Here is a 17,758-nt window from a genome sequence, read left to right as displayed (position 1 = left end):
AAGTAACATGACTAGAATGATGTTTACATCTGTAACTACAAGCAATAAGTAATCCAATAAGCAATATGTAATTTCTGTTGGTGAAAACACCTTAGAATGATTTCCATGTGCGCATTATTTCTTATTGAGGACACACAGTCTAGCACAAGTCTCGTGTTTGCTGGACCTGTTATCTTTCCAGTCCAGTATTAGATGAGAGAACAAACATTTGCATTTATGAAATGCATCCACATAATAGTACACAATTTTTCAGAGCTTTCATTTTGGTTGAGGGTTTTTCAGAACTGAAGTCTGTGTGCTTACCAGTGCCCTGTGAAATGGATTGTGTACATTTGTCACATGGATGGCTTACAGACAGTCGATTGCTGTTTCATTAATAAAAGCAGGACTTGCTATTTTATATAGTGAAATATAAGTGAAAAATACAAGGTTTTGAAAGATATAGTCATAGCTATTTTTTAAGGAAAGTGAGGTGTCTGTCTGCCCTTCTCCACCCCCCAACCCTCGCCCCCTGTCATGTATTGTGGACTGGATTTCAGTGATGAAGAAGATTTACTGCCTCCCTGTAAATTGTAAACTAGACTAACAATAGTCAGGCTTGTTTGCCAGATATCAAAAAGCCTGCATAGATAGCTACTTTTGTTGTAGTAGAAATCATACTGGTTCATCCATGTGGCAATAATTAACTTCCATGGATGCTAGAAAAGAAGTGGTCGTAGAATTGCTGAAAAACAGATTTCAGTATGTTTTCACTCATAGAACAGAAGTCAGGTGCCATTAGATCAGTATAAATTTAACTAATTTTGAGCAGCAAAAGTATAAGACTACAATTTTTACAGGACTTGAAGAGAAGCTTAGTTTCTTAAACAAGACATTTAAGTTCCTTCTTCATTTTTTTTTCTTGTAAATAGTCTATTTTACATATAAAAATCAATGAAATAATCAGAAGTTGCATTTTTAAAAGTGTATGGTCTCAGGAGATTAATTTTCAACTTGTCTATTGCTTGCTTTCCTGTTCTGTTTTTGGTTTTTTTTTTTTTTTTTTTTTTTTTTTTTTTTTTTTTTTTTAATGAGCTATAAAGAAAGAGTCAGAGGTCAAATGATCAGCAGTCTGTAGATATCAAACCAAAAGTGAGTTTTAGAACAAACTTATATCTTGGCAATCTTTCCTTCTAAATAAATGTAGTTTGTTAAAAGCAAAAAACCCCTATTCCGTGGTGGATTTTTACCAATCTGATTCAGTGTTTCTTATCTGAGATACTCAGATACTGGTTGATACTTAGGGCAATATTTAAAAAATGTGTAGCATTTCTCTTGATGTTCTTCTTAGATGTACTTTCAATTCCATTAGTAGCAGAGTTAAATTAGTGCCACTAGGCAGTGGTGGAAGTTTCGTTTTTGAGCTCAAGGTCCAGACTTTAGAAGCTGAAGAGTCAGGGAAATTCTATTAAGAAACACTTCATTAATTCTGACTTGCTAGCTTCTGGTCTCTTATCATGTTATACACTGTAGTGGTCCTTTCCACTCACGTTTTTTACAGTATTTTCTCTTTTAATCAGTAGACAGTTTCCTTTTACAGATTCCTAAGTTGTCAAAACTGTGTTCTTATCCTGAGCTTGAAAGCTCACAGAGCAGAAGAAAATACTTGCAAGCTTATTTTTTTTCCCAGAAGGAATAGGGAAGCACAAGAAAAATAGTCTGAAACACGAATTCTAGAGTTTTCAAATAGGTACCTATTACAGCATCCTCAGGCTTGCCTTAATCCATGCTGCTGTTACCTTCCCATCTTGCAGAAACCTAGTAGAATGTCTAGTACATTGCTTTTGTGCTAGAATGATGCTAGTATAATGAATGTAATACATGTGAATGGTTTGAAGGAAAAAAATTATGACTACCTTCTTTTTAGACTATGTTTTCTGACTATAATTGTTTGTTGTTTTCACCTTGCATATGTGGCCAAGATTCCTACCATTGCTTCAGCAAGACTGAGGGAATAGGGGGAGTGGAGAATCCTGGCAGCAGAGCCCATCTCTCACACCTAATAATCAATTTTATTTTAAACTAGGTAAGATTGCTAGCTGGATTTACACTTTCAGCTTTGAGTGATGTCTTGTAGTCTATTGTTTTGGTGGCACAACACTGTCTCAGTGTTTTTTGTTCATTAATACCGTTGAACTGGTATACAAGTTCTATTTCTTTGAACTAGTTGTTACCGTAAATCCTTTTGCCAGAAGAATTAGTACAATTCATAAGTTGTTACCATAATTCCTTATGGCATTTCACTGTTAAAATGCAGCTAAATACATGCTGAATGACAAAGGTGAGATTTGTAGAGTTCTGTGTGTAGTTCTGAGCTCCTTAACATGGGACTACTGAAGCGCATCTGATAAATGGCTATTAAGGAGTTGAAGGGACTGGAGCATCTCACCTGTAATGAAAGGCCAAGGGAGCCTGAACTCCTCACCCCAGAGAAAATGTTCAGGGGAAACTCATCAATGTTTATAAATACCTGCCTGAAAGGTGCAAAGGTGACTGAACCAGAATATTTTCAGTGGGTCAGGACCAAGATGGGCACAGACTGAAACCCGTGAGGTTCCAAGCCGTGTGCTCTGGGATGACCCTGCTTGAGCAGGGAGGCAGGAGCACGTGGCCTGCTGCTGTCCTCTCAAACTGACCCGTTCTGTCAGGGTCTCCCCAAACATCAGGAAACTCCTTTGTTTGTGAGGGTGGCTGCACACTGACGTGGGTTGTTCTGAGAGGTTGCAAAGTCTTCAACCTTAGGGATACTACAAAGTCATTTTTTGTAAGGCAGTAAACTAAAATTTAATGAATGTTAAAAAACAAATAGAAAAGCCCCAACAAACCCCTGTTTATAATAAAACTCACATTTTTTTCATTTTTAGCGGTTGTTTTGAAAAGTAATGCTGCCTAGTACTAGACATGTAACTAGGAAATATACTTTATGATTCATTAGTTTGTAATTTTTATTGTGATTAATAAGAGAAGTTCTGATCTAAATGTAGTGGTTATATAAACTGATAAAGATGATTACAAGATTTTTAATGTAAATAAAATATTTTACTAAACATCGTAAAATGAAGACACTATACTTGAATGAGATACGAGGTATTTTATTATCTCAGCTTCTTTGAATCCTGATCTCTTTTCCTTATGTATTGTGCTAGTTATTTTCTAGATATTTGTTATTGGTATCTTTGAATACAAGGCTACGCAAGTCAGATTTGAATATGTGCCTCTTCTGTCGGAGCATGAAATCAGACTCTGTCTCTCGAGAGGAATGGAGGAGTATGCATTGGGAAATGCGGAAGAGGGGATGTGGTATTACTGTCTAAGGGCTACGTGATATGTGAAATAAGTGTTGCTCTGTTTTGTATGACAGCTGCCAATGCAGGAGCCTGATTGTTGTCTTGGAACAAAGAATGAGAGCCTAAAATATTAGGAGTTTGTCCTGCTGAAAGGGAGTGGTGTGTGTGTTTGAATATTGTATTATGTTGACTTGGTTTGTGGATAGATGGCAAGTGTAAGTCCCTGTGAGACTATTCCAGTGCCTAAAAATGTCACATACATGCATAAGGAAGGTATTGCTGTCTTGGGCAAGAGTGAATTAGAATTGCAGTAGATTATTTTTCCTTAACATGTATTTATAGGTGAAAGCTGTCTCTACTGCTAGAATACTCTTATTTGTTAAGTCTCTTCATTTTTTATCTGATGCATCTATAAAATATAAGTAATGATATGTAGTAAATGGTTTGATCCTGGCATTATCAAAGTTATTTTTTCGGGAAATGGATTTGTTCTTGGCTTACAGTGCTTCTCTGCCAAATAAGCCTTCCAATACATTACTTAGGATTATTTTTCCCAGATTTTAATTTGTGAGTTCTGTTTTTTGAAAGAAAATACATTATGTCCTACCTACTTCAGGTTATGTGGTTTCTTGTATACTTACTTTGAAAAATTATTTCATGTATGTATACTCCATTGAGAGAATACTTACAAGTAACTGTAAACAGTTACCTTTGTTTCTGCCTCAAAAATTCTGCTTCTGCTTCAGGTTAAAATTAACTGTTCAGTATGACACAATATGGGGGGTCTTTTTCTCTTATGGTATCTTGGGCTCTAAATGCCAAGTAATTGGTAGGGCAGGTTTAGACAAGATACTGGGAAGGAATTCTTCCTCTTGAGGGTGCTGAGGCCCTGGCACAGGTTGCTCAGACAAGCTGTGGCTTCCTCATTCCTGGTAGTGTCCCAGGCGAGGTTGGACAGGGCTTTCAGCAACCTGGGATAGTGGAAGGTGTCCCTGTATATGCACTCACGTGTATATATACATACAGTTTTGAAAAATTATTTTTACAAGTTGAATTAATTGGTTTTGTAGAAAGGCATGGCAGTGTTTCTGTGACTGATGTAGAAGTATAAAGACAGAAGATCTGATACAAAGGATATTTAAATGTAGCTGTGCTTGATGACCAATTAATTTCCAATTTCATTTGGTTGAAATGCTGTAGTTTGCAGCTGGTCATTGCTTTTATTGGAGAAGATACAAGATGTTTACTATTTGTCACATCAGAGCAGCTCAAAGTTTTGGAGCTCAAGCTTTGTTTTTTAAGGACCTGGAAACAGTATCTTTACATAGAAAGAGTTATCTCCTTGTTACAGTTTTCAGAGTAGAACTCTTATATTAGCTTGTGTACTTGATATAATTTAATTGTGAATCAAACCTATATTTCACTCCTTTTCTTGCTGTTGGTTACCAGATTTCAGTGCTGGAAGACTTAATAAAAGTGACTTACTGACATTTTAGATATGTCTCAACTATGTGCTGACTGTGTGACTGAACACATGCCTAATAAAGGTACCTGTATCACTGGTGAGAGTTTCCAAATTATCAAAGAACTTAAAATTATTTGTACTCTTCATTATCATCGTAATAGTCTCACTTAATTCCTGTGAGACTTTGCAGTTGCATTACATTTTTGTTCTTAAGTAACAATAATGCAATCTATGAATAAAAAAGCAATCTATTAATCAGAAAAGGCTTTGAAACTTTCTAATAGCTTTCTTTTTCTTATTTTCTTCCTTTGTCTTATTTTTTCATTCTTGCTTTCTCTGTCTTTTCCTCAGCTATGTTTGTGTCTGTGTGATTATTGCTTTTATAATACTGTTTAAGATTCTCTGAATGTACAATGCAGTGAAGCTTTGTCTGTGACTGGGGCACTGTGCAAAACAATTACTGTGTCTTTTAGGCAGAATGGAGCAGCGAGCTATGTGAATGCCGAAGCCTTGTCTTGCTGCTCCCCTCTTATTTGCAAGAGCTTCCAGCATTGCCGAGCAAATATGCTGTCTCAAGGTAGCAGTCAGTCTTCAAAGTGAGGATCAAGTCCTGCCAGTGCAGTAATTCTCAGACTTTGTCTTGTTCTTTAGCTCAAAATGGATGTTAAAGGCTAAAATGGCACTTTGCTAGAAGAAAAAAAATTCTTTTAACTTTTTATCTTCTACTGAAGGTGATGACAGGAAGAGGAGCAGTTTAGAATTTTTACTGACAATGTTCCTTTCTTCACTTTGTTACTGACATAATAGAGTTGTTAACCAACATGTCCTCACTTGTTAGAGAATAGCCTTGACACAATTTTTGTTTCTCACATGTACGGAAGTGACACACAGGGAGGTTATATAGAATGGCCATGCTTTTTTAAGTGTGCTGATCTCTGTAAGTGCTGAGTCAGAGAAAAATTCTGTCATGTCTATACAATGTGGGAGTCGATGAAAATAATTAAAGCAATGCAAAAGCCTATCAGCACTTTTGGGCAAGCTCAGCTAAAAGATCATTTTTTCACAAGTCTTGAATTTTGATGAAAATACCTAATTGTGGTGTAGACCATTTCATAGCTGACATCATTGCTTTCAGCCATCCTAACAGTGAAAGGTCTTGATGTGGAAAGGTTCGTGGTGTGTGTCCTATGTGTTGACAGAGCTTTGACAGTCCATACAGCTTTTGTTTCTTCCACAGTGACTTTTTTTCCTGAGCAGCCAAGTGTCAGAATCTTCCTTGTCCAGCTGCACAAAATGGTCAACAATGCAAATAAACCCTTATAGCTCAGCTTTCTGAACTTTCTTGCTTTTTAGCTTGATCTATTTTAGAGAGAGGAAAATTTTAGAGAAAAGTGGCATGTTTTGCAGACGTGCTTTACTTGAGAAATGCAAAAAGGACATAAAAGTTGAATTGGTTTTTTTATACTACTGAACTAAGTAAAGCCTCCAATTGATTGTTATGCTTTTGCGGTCTGTTGCACTGATACAGAAATAAGCTCAAAGGAGGGTTGTCTTTGTTCTTCACATGGTGTATACAAAGATTTTTCAGCATTTGGAGGTCAAGTAATGAATGACTGCTTTAATATGAGGATTTGTAATATTTTTAAAGTATTTGAAAATGGCCAAAGAAACAAACTTAAATTAATGGAGACTTAATGAAATACAACAGTTCAGAGGATAATAGGAGCTCTGTCTAGAAGGTATTTACTTTGATATGATTGTAATGCCAGGCAAGGCTTAGATTGGATATTAAGAACAATTTCTTCCCTGGAAATTCCCTGGCACAGGCTACTCAGGGCAGTAATGGAGTCCCTGTCTCTGGGGGCATTTAAAAGCCATATGGGTGTGGCACCTGAGGACATGGGTTAGCAGTGGTCTTGGCAGTGATGGGGGAACAGTTGGACTCCATGCTCTTGGAGGGCTTTTCCAACCTAAGCAATTCCATGTAAGTGGATCTCTGTACACAGGGATTGAATATGAGAGATGTCTCCAGCTGCACAGATCAAGTTACTTGGATAAAAAATTGCAATGGAATTATGTGTGAGCCTCAGTCAGGCATTTTGGGGCAAATTCATAGTTCCTGTGTGCACCATTCTAGCAGCTAACTAACTTCTGTATTCCTGTACAACAGAGAGGTATAGTCTGCCCGTTGCAGAATCAGGTACTTACCTAAGGGTTTGTGTGGCTTCTTTCATAAAGCAATGCCACCATACTCACTGTAAAAATCTGGCTTCTTGTGCTTAGGACATTTGTCATAAAAATGGACAATTCCCATTTGCTGCTGAAAAGATGATTTTGTAGTACAGTGAAACTGAATTAACATTTCTTGTCTTCATTCTGTTTGTACAAAGTTAAAATGTGGGTAGAGACCCTAGTTTTCCTGCCGCTTCTAGAATTTTGTCTAATGTAGAGTTTTTTCAGGACTGATAAAATAATAGTGTGAGAAAACAGGGCATTTGAGGGGAGTAGAAGTTACACTTGTGTTTCTTCTTTCAAATACCTAATAAACTGAGGAAGGTGCAATTGCAAATGACTGGAAGAAAGAAGATCTTGAAGAAATGAGCACTAGTGTAACTAGATCATATTGAAGATGGTTTAGTGTGGGGTTTTTTTGGTGGATCCCCAGTTCCAGCCCTCTCAATTGCATTGTTACTGTTTAGAAGGTGCAGCGAGAGCTGTGAAGAGCTTATCCACTGAAGGGTTCTGCACAACAGGAGAGCATGTGCCAACTGAGTCTTCATGCGCCAATACTTGAGTGAGTCGCTGAGGTAAATGTGTCTCTAGATGGAAGGCTTTTGTGCAGTGACTTTAGTGATTCTCTTACATGATTGTTGCATTGGGAATGTCCTGGTAAGGCCTCATCTAGAATACAGTTTATTTCTGTACAGTTTTGTTCCAGAAGGATTACTCATATTCAGGAAGCATATTTTTAAAATAGGTGAAGATAACCTACTCTGGGATTCGAGGGTAATCTGGAGATCTATACAAGGATTTGTAAGAATTTAAACTGCCTGAGTTTAGGAAAATTTATACCTTGCATCCTCCTTGCATCCTCCTGCCCCATGGTCCACAAGCTCCCAATAAAAAAAGTGTAAAGAACATAGAAATTTCAGGGTTCAAGCAAATGGTGTCAAGCTGATGAAGAGCAATTCTAGGCTGAAAACCTGAAGAATGTAAAGACTGGAGAAGGAAACCAAATTTGAAGGTGGTGTATGATCCATTATGAGAAGAATTGTGTGATGTGGGATAGGAAGGAAGTAAATTTGATCCAGAAGTAATTTTTAGTTCTGTGCTCTTTCCATACTGGTTCAGTGGTTTGTTGAAGGGGGCAGGGGGAGAACTGCAAGCAGGTAAACGCAACTACATAAATCTTGTAAATGAAATTAAACCCAGAAGCCAAAGAAGCCAAAGTCTTTGAGAAAGCAATTGATTTATGTTACTTAAATGTTCTTCATTCCGACCGATACATAAATATGTATGATGCAACACTGACCTCCTGTTGAATTACCAGTTTTCAAAATCATAAGTGATAATTTTGCTTTGGCAGATTCAGCATTTTCTGAGATTTTTTTTTGGTTGATCGTTTGTTCTAAATGCATTTTTTTGAATGATTGCTTCTCCGATATTAGTTCATCAGAGGAGACAGGTCTTTGAAAAAACTATGTAAATATATATGTGTGGGGTTTTTTGAATCAGAGTACTTGTCTTAAACTATATTTTAGGCCCATGACTTCTCTCTTCCTTTTGACTCTTCCAGTAGAAGGGGTTTTCAATAAATAAATTGTCATGTATTAGTCTTTTGTTGGTATTGGTGCCTTTTCTGCTAAGCCTTTTACAACTACCAAAAATGGATATCTTGTTGTACATAGAGAAACTTGCTGCAGTTTTTTCAAATGTTCAGGTAAGTTTATGGGAATAAGGGCCCCCTATTTTATCAACTCTTTTTTCTATAGTGTTTTCAAGAACTACTGGGTACAAATATTTATGTAAGTATGAAACAGATTAATAAAGCTCCCTATTCTCACTTTCTCAGTCTTTTATAAATACTACAACTTCGTTAGTTTTCCTGTCACAGTAGACTCTCAGAGCAGACAAGTCCTGAATTACTAATGAAATCCAGGAAGAATGTAACCTGAAAACAGTGTTCTTTCAGTCTTTGTTTGCAATATAATTCAAAAGAGCACTAAGTTTTTAGAAGACAGGCATATCTTTTGTGATATGTTTGCACTGGAGTAATAAGCAAATTGCCATCAAGATAGAAAATGTCTTCCCTCACAGCTTTATGAAAACGTTGTTTGATTTTGCTGCATTCTGTGGTGCTTTCAGATACTAAGTTTCGATTTAAATGAGAAGATGCCAGAGTGTAAACCAGTTTTTCGAGTCTTGCTTCAAAACCCACCTTGTGAAGTGATAAGAGTAACAAAGGTGGGAATTCACCTCATCCTGTCTTCCCACTGAAGTCTAACCTTAATTATCTCCATTTATATGCTAATATTAAGCACAGGAAGCTTCCTTTGTCTTTACCTTTTACAGGTAAGGAAATAATGGGGGGGGAAGTCCGATTAGATTACATTAATGTTGCATAGTCAATATTGAAATTTGAAACCAAACAATAAAATCACTCATGTTAAGTGTCCCATTCTCCATTGATCACTCCCAGGGTTTTTTTTGTTGTTTGTTTTGTTTTGTTTTTTATTTTAAATACTCAACTTCCACCTCTAGCCATTGTTATTGAGTGTGGAATGTTGGCTGTTTCTGGCCTTTTATTCTTAAATTGCATTAGGATTTTGTTTGCTCTGAGGATATTTTGTTTTACACTTTCTAGTAATTGGTTCTAAAAACAAATCTAAAAAATAAACCACAAAAAATACGTCTCTGTAGGGCTTTAATAGAACAACTGGGAGTACTGAAGGAAGAAGACACTAGTTTCAAGGACATCCAGTATTACATAGTTAAATGGTAAATCCTGAGCTTTTCATGTTTATGTGCAATTATGTCAAGAAAGAGAATATTTAATCTGAAGCAACATTCTTTGGTTTTTTAGAGTATTTTTTTCTTTTACTGTATGGAGAAGTTGGTATTGTATTATTTCCTTCAGTTCATGCCAAATCATGTCTTTGCTGTTGTGTTTTACCTTGATTTTCCATTTAGAGCATCTGTTTATTCTCTGCTTTGGACAGTGGGGCCAAAACCAGTCTGTGTGCTTTTAATCAGGGAGCCATAGCAAAGCCTGTTTTTAAAACTATTTCATGACTTGATTCAAAGCTGAGGAAGCTGTGACGGTGCAGTATCTCTGCCTGCCAGGTGCTTAAGTAGCTGGTTATCATTCTTGGCAAGTGGCAAGCAGGAACCTTAAGAGGTTTTTTCACTGCCCTCTGCTGAACTTCTAACCTTTGTCTCAAAGTTCCGATTTTGGGGGACTATTTTTTGCCTTCAGGTCTGGTCCCAACCCCCAAATTTGGCAGCGCCACAGAAATGTATGTAGTTAGAAGTAGAACGTATGGGCAGAATATTAGCTGAGAGCAAGTACTTGAGCTTTGAGCTTCAGTTAATGCGGGAAGTGCCAAGTTTCCAACTTAAGAAAAGAAATACCACTTTGTTTTCTGCTTTCTGGAAGACAATTCGGGACTCCAGTCAGCCAGATTGAGTGTGTAGCAAAATGCATACTTTTAAAGCTTCCCCTCTCAAATGTTTTGCTCCCATTGTTTGAATGGTGTAATTACTGTGTGGTATCTTCTATCTCCTCCCTTGTTTTGGTTCCAGAAGGTTGGGGTTTTTTGGTGGTGTCAAAGTATGACAGTAGGGTAGAGAAGGAGAATATCAGTGTTTAGACTTCCCCTTGGGAGAATAAACATGAACCTTTATAGGTTCATGATGTTGCCACTGACTGTTGTGAGGAATGTTTTGTTCCTGGCTGTCCTTGTCAAGGAAGAAAAATACCTATTGCTTTCCTGGCAGGTTTGAGAGTGTAGCTTGACATCTGTGGCCAGAACAAACAGAAAAGGCAGTTGGAGTTAATGCCCACACATTTACAGGTTGTAATTTAAGATTACATTCAAAAAACCCGTGGCTGCTGTTGATGCAACTGCCTACTTAGATTTAAATTAGCTAGCTTGCCGAACTCTGGAAGAACTTCTTGCTCATGTAAATGACTGAAGTCTTGTTTTGTAAACTTACTAGTATGTTTTCTTGTCTATGCCACTATGAGATAGGTGAGCTTTATGCTCCCAGCAGTCTGTTGCTGTAGAAAAGGATCTAGAGTAAAAATACCTGTTTTTCTATACATTTGTTTTCTGAGAAGTGTTCAGCCTAAAAGTCCCAGTCAAGGCAAACCCAAAGAAAAATCCTGAAATGCCATTTTACTCTAGCGTTTTGATACGTAGGCAGATTACACCGATTTGCTTAGTTTAAATTGTGTGTCAGTGTAGCTGAAGAGAGCATCTCTAAGCTTTGTAAAGCAAGTCCGTGTGTAATCTTACAGAAGATATTTTCTGATCAAGCTGTAAAATTTCACAGAATCTTTACACATCTTCAGTGAAAATACATATATCAAAAAACCCCGCAAAAGTGTTGGATTTCTACTACTATAGCAAGTAACATTTTTCTGAAATGGAAATGTTGCATCTGTTGCGCTGTTTTTGGTGTCCTGTACACTGTGTGTGAACTAGATGTTTAGAACAACTTGATCTACCCAGAGAAAAAAAAATTTGGAAAGTAAAGAATCCAAACAAATGTTGAAAATTATTTTGGATTTCAAATTTTCAGTGCAATATGTGTGGATTGTGTACTGACACACAGATGCTTCTGAATTCTCATAGCACGAGGAGAATTTGAAATCTGTGTGCTAGGGAGCATCATTAATGGAATGAAACTCTGGTTCCATTATTAAAAAGATTTTCCATTATTTTTTGGGAATTATTTTGCATTTTGACAGATTCCTTTGGCTTACTGTATTTATCAAAGGGATACTTGTACTGTATCATTCACAATTTAGTTGTGGTAAAATGCGTATGTGTATTTAAACAGATGGTTGCAAACCAATCTAGTGTTACTATGTAACATTTATTTCAACTGTGCCTGTTGTAATGGCTTCATATCTGGAAGTGGGAAACAGTGCTTTCAGCATGCTGGAAATGCCTTACATACTTTTTTTGGATAAATTTTAGTGTTCTGTTTGATGTGTCTTTCTTTGTCCTTGTAAAAGTTACTTGATGACTCAGTTGATCATCAGTTGTTTTCTGTTTTCAGGTGGCTGAGCAGCAATGTCACAGCACTGACCACGTTGGTCATAGTAAGTAAGCTGTAGCAGTAAGCATTCTGATAGTTCTCTGAGAAGCATGACTCATACAGGGAAAAGGAAAATATTATTTACTGAAATCTTTGTGCTAAATTGTTTATCCAGGTCGTGATTTCAGCCAGACATTAGGTACAGCCTCAGCTAAAACTTAACAGTCCATGGTTGCAATTCTTTATGAGACTTTAGATTAAGCTGTTGAGAAGGTCTTCAACAATTAATATAATACTGTTATCATTCTTTCTGGATTATTTTGTATGTAGGCTTGAAATATAAAATTGATAGCATGTAATTTTAGTTTATACCTTTAGTAGTTTTGATGTCTGTTGTACAGTTTACAGAGTATTTAATTGAGTTTTCGTGCTGGGAGTTGAATTCCAAAATCAGTTTTAGCAACTTTGAAAGGCGTTTTGCACAGTGAGAGAATATGTGATATTTTGCTAGATGATGAACGTGAGTATTATTGTTTTACTGGACTGGGTGATACACTGAAGTCTTGTGTGTCAATCGCAATCTTCTGGCCCTCATCCCAGATGTAAATTTACAGTCAAGAGAGTGAAATCTACACTGACAGTAGGGAAGAAAAGCCTAAATCAATGATTTTTGCATGCTGGTTAAAATAATTTGTAATTAATTTTAAAAGGCTCAGGTTTCATAAGTGCTTTCTGTTCAGCGTGGAAGAAGCTGTGACAGCCACTACATGTGCCTTAGTACAGTGTTTATGGGAATGGCAAGAGACCACCAGCAACTGCTAAATTCAAAGAATGAATAGGTTAATATGAGGAGAGCAGATCTATTCAACAAGATGGATCAAGTGAAATAAACTTCAAAAAAACCAGTTCTCTAGTGAACATGTTGCTTAGCAGGCAGTGATAGTAGAGCAGGTGAGGGTGGGTGCTATTTCAAAATCATGAGCAGCATTCTAAACCATTAAAAAAATTAAAAAGCAGACTAGGAAAGTTATTAAGTAATTTGCAATTATGGAAATAGGAAGGCTTTATCTAGTATTTAATATTTAGTGAAGAATCAGCCATTGTGAAACTTGCTGTAATGTGGTAGGGTACTGCCAGCTTCAGTAACCTGAGCTGGTTTTGGTGAAAAAGTCTTCATTTAATAAAAGCTTAATGCCGTTGTTTTTTTTTGTTAATGAGGTAATGTTTTTTGCTGGGATGTACTGAGAGTGCTACTTTCCCAGCCTCCAGTGGCTGGAAGGATGTAGAAACGTTCTAGAAAAAGCTTCCAGTTTTGCAGGGGATAAGGGGATGAAATATATAATTGGTGTTAAACATTACCTGTATGTTTGGCATTGAAAAGCTAAACCTGCTAACTTTCTGACTTGTGAAATCTTGTTTTTAAAACAGTCCTTTACCTAGGGCAGAAAATACAATTCCACTTAAGAATACAGGTGCATTGCTTGAGTTTAAAGTTGGTCCTGACTTCTGAGCACTCACATGTTACAAGGGGTCCTTCCTTCTTATTATCTACACAGAGATCCTACTCTGTGGGGCAGTTTTTCCTAGGCCTGCAAGCGTGGAATGAGAACTGCTGCTGGTGGCAGCTGACCACTGTTACTCTGTGGAGCCATCAGGATGAATGCTGAAGGAAAATGAGAAAAATGCTCCATAAATAGTCAAGTAGACATGCATGAATTTCCTCCCCTTGAGTATGCAATTGGAGAGGAATGAGGAATTTATAGAAAGATACATGTTTTTTGATGAGCTTTCTTGTAGGCATTAAAAAAATACGAGAGAAACAATAGCCAGGTGTAGATCTATCTTTCAAGAAACTTAATTTTGATGCTGGCTGCTAGTACTAACTTAGCGTGTCAGTTTATTTTCTCTGTGTGTTTGTCCAACCATACTTAATTCTTTTCTGAGAGATGAAAAATACCAAATCTCTGATTAATAATAAAAAGTATATCCTTAATCATCTCTCAGTTTTTTGTGAGTACAGTCAATTCTTTAGCCTACAGAACATACTCTTTTCACTGTGAAGCAATAATCTAAACAAAGAAATGGCACTTCAGTGTGCCTTGCGTTGTAACAAATAGGTTGATGAAAGGAGAACTTGAAAAGATTGGGAAAAATGGCAAGCAATAATTCCTTCTCTGTTGTCAGTTGTGGTGTTGGTGGTTGGTCCATTTGTTTGATGGGGTGTTTTTTATTTTTCAGGTTACAATGATGCAATTTTAGATAGGAAGTTCTTGCAGATACTAATTTTTACTCCCTAAACACAAAATTCTTGTAATTCCTAATTGTAGCCCTTTTTATTTGTTACAAAATTCCAACAGTTCCAGTTTATTTTTGGAAACAGCTAATTTTAAGTGTTGACACAATACTTGAAAGTTATGCAGATAATACTTCCAAAAATGTTCTATATGGTTGTAACTAAACAAGTTATTAATGGCTATAATAGTAGTAATAAAAAAGAGTTCAAAGTAAAATATCAGCTCAGCAGAAGGCTGGACAAAATTTTCTGGAGTAAAGCTGGGAAATTAAGACAAAAATTGTGATGGCAAGGCAAATTTTTGAGAGATGTTGCCATTACAGGAATACTAGTATTGGGTGAATATAGTGATGAGCAGAAGCATCTTCATAGGTGAGAACTATACTTAAGGATTTTTTTCCTTTTTCTTGGAGGGGAGGGTGGAGGGGGGGAAAAAAAGAAGAGCGAAGAAGAGCAAGATGTTAAAAGATGCAGGAATCAAGCATTCTACAGTAAGTTTAAGTAGCGATTTAACAGGTTTTGAAAACTACCCAATTTCTTTTCACAGCAATAAAGTATTCAGTGGCCTACTTGGAATTGGCGGCTAGGAGTGTGAAGGCAAACAGCAACAAAAAATGAGTGTGAGTCAGACCCATGAAAGATTTCATGTTTTTTGGTTCTAAAATATGAAAGCAAATTGCCAAGAAAAGCACTTTTCCTTCTTTTCCTACTTGAAATGTAAATGTAGAAAAATAATAGCCTGTTTGCAGCAAAATAAAAAACCAGAAGACTTGCAGAAACAAGCAGGTTAGGCAAACAGCTTTTATTTTATTTTTATAAAACCATCTGCTTTATCACTTGCAACTTCTGTATCTCAGAATAAAAGAAAATTAACAAAAAATGGGATTATTGAACTGGAAGTGACATTTGATAAATCTGAGCAGCTAAGGAGAAACTACTGATAACAAGTTGGAGCATACTTTACAGAGAAGTAAGGAGAAAAGAAAGAAGAAAACTTTGGTGAACTCAGGTTAACAGAAGTAGTTCTATGATTTTATGGCAATTTGAGTGTATCGGTAGCTCCCTCTCCACAACCCTTCTCATCAAAAGTTATCTTAGGCATCTAGATACAGCTGTATTTGCCTTTTTACATCATGTAACTACTCTAAAAGATGCAGTGAATTCCTGGAAATGTGCATTTGGTTATAGAAGAGGTATCTCTGTTTTTATATTCCCCCCCAAAACAATTCTGGTGCCTGGAGTACAATGAGGATGTGGAGCTGCTAAAGTAGGTCTAGAGGAGGCCACAGCAGTGATCTAAGGGCTGGAGCTGCTCTGCTCTGGAGCCGGGCTGGGAGAGCTGGGGGTGTTCATTGGAGAAGGGAAGGCTCCAGGGGGTCTTTAGAACCCTTTCCAGGGCCTGAAGGGGCTCCAGGAGAGCTGCAGAAGGACTGGGGACAAGGGCTGGAGGGACAGGACACAGGGAATGGCTCCCACTGCCAGAGGGCAGGGCTGGGTGGGAGATTGGGAATTGGGAATTCCTGGCTGGGCTGGAATTGCCAGAGCAGCTGTGGCTGCCCCTGGAGCCCTGGCAGTGCCCAAGGCCAGGTTGGAGCAGCCTGGGACAGGGGAAGGTGTCCCTGCCATGACAGGGGTGGGATGAGATGGGATTTAAGGTCCCTCCTAAGCAGAATCATTCTGAGACTATTAAAGGAGGGTGTTCATGGTTTCTGGTAATAATGTTTGAAAAGTAGCAGTTTGGGGTTTTCTTGACAGTGTGGGTGGATATACGCTTAGAAAGCTCAGAAAAAATTCAAAACCTTCCAAAACAGGCCCTCCCCCAAAGAACACGAGAATTTACTTTCTTCATACATGTGCGACACCTGGAGATGTAATTACATCTTCACTTTAGCATTCTAACAATTAACATTGACTAAGAAACTTAAGATAATATGATTGTAACAGTTTTATATGCTGGCAGTAATGATATAGAATGTAAGTGAAACACAGAACAATTATCCTTTTTTTCTACTTGTTTCTATCTAGTTATTTTTAGAAAATGATTTTACTGAAAAATGGAAAGTAGTTTACTGCTGTATATTATCTTCAAATATGGTTAAGTGTGTATGGACTTGTATATCCTTGCTTGTATGTATTTAGATGCCTTTATTGAATAAAACAAATTAACATGCTAGGTCAAACAACTAAAATTACAAAAGTAAAATTGCAAAGGGTCTGAAAGTTTCAAGGAAAGAAGTAATGAACTGCACATTTCTGTGTAGAATAACTATTTTTTATTATAGTTTTCTTTCAAACTAATAGTCTGCATTTGATGTGTTATAAATTATAATAGGGAGGCAGTAAAACAAAACACAAAGCCCCTTTACTGACACAATTTCTGTAAGACTTACTCTCAACTCTGTTAGTGCATCTGTTGCAAACCAGATTTAATAATTACCTGCTGAAGGGCAGATTCTGATTTAGTATTGTAAATCCACTGTTAGGAGGAGTAAGTGGTTTGTTAAATTTTACTGTACAGATGACAGCTGGAGGAGCTCAGATGTAAATTCAGTTTTTGGTAGTATCACTGTGTTTAGACCAACTGATTTCTCTTCGCAATAGCAACATTCCATTTGCACAAGAAAGTGTTTTTGTTGTTTACAGTTCCTTCAAAAGTTCTAAAGTTCAGAAGTCTTTGCAAGTACACGTGATCAGTTAGAGTTTTCACATTGTTTGCTTTGACTTTCTTGTGGAAGGAAATGTTCTTAGCACTTAAAAAATAAAGCTTTACTCACTTCTGGGAAATGAGAAATATTTTTTCTTATTAAATTTCAGAGTCTTAATATACAATGGCTCTGAAATTTAGATGTTCAGGTTAAGAAGACATTTCTGGTTGACTATTGAAAAGATAATTTTCCATATGTAAATTGTTGCCACCTTATATTTTCAATTTAAGTCTCCAGGAACTTTCCTGCAGGTAAGTCATTTTGAGTATTGTTTCAGGTAGAAAGCTTGTTTAAGTAGGATTTGACTAATTCACCACAGGGTAGCTCCAAAAAGTCTGGTCTTTAAGGGCTACGAATTCAAGGAGGGAGGTGTATTGTATGTGGGTTTTTTTTTGCTATTTACCCAGACTGCCATTGATAATTTTACATCTGATTATTCGGAAGTTGAGATTGTAAAATATGTACTTTACAGGTGTTACGAAGTAATTTTTTCATAAAGATGCTTGCAAACTTAATCTAGTGTTCAAATATTTTGCTCCTGTGTACTTAACATCTTGAGGGTTTGTATGGCAGTAGTTGAAGTTCTGGCTATCATACGTGATTACATACATATTTGTACTACAAAATTGTTTCTTCCATGGCCCAGTTTCAGTATAAAACTAAGCTGCAACTTTGCCTGTTTTAAAATTAGTCTAGAGTACCA

General features: G+C 36.9%; 1 protein-coding gene across 14 annotated transcripts in view; it reads left to right on the top strand.

Moving 5' to 3' along the window:
• The window catches only part of BAZ2B (bromodomain adjacent to zinc finger domain 2B), a 117,465-nt gene that overhangs the window by 19,531 nt on the left and 80,176 nt on the right, over positions 1–17,758 (top strand). The window contains exon 2 of one of the 14 annotated variants that reach the window (XM_063401124.1): positions 12,079–12,121. The exons of the other annotated variants lie outside the window; for them this stretch is intronic. The gene's annotated coding sequence lies outside the window, so the exon portion shown is untranslated. The remainder of the gene's footprint in view (positions 1–12,078; positions 12,122–17,758) is intronic. 14 annotated transcript variants of the gene reach the window in all.

The sequence above is a fragment of the Prinia subflava genome, chromosome 6 (genome assembly GCF_021018805.1).
Source record: "Prinia subflava isolate CZ2003 ecotype Zambia chromosome 6, Cam_Psub_1.2, whole genome shotgun sequence".
Classification (NCBI taxonomy): domain Eukaryota; kingdom Metazoa; phylum Chordata; class Aves; order Passeriformes; family Cisticolidae; genus Prinia; species Prinia subflava.
This window is presented reverse-complemented; position numbering and strand designations above follow the sequence as displayed.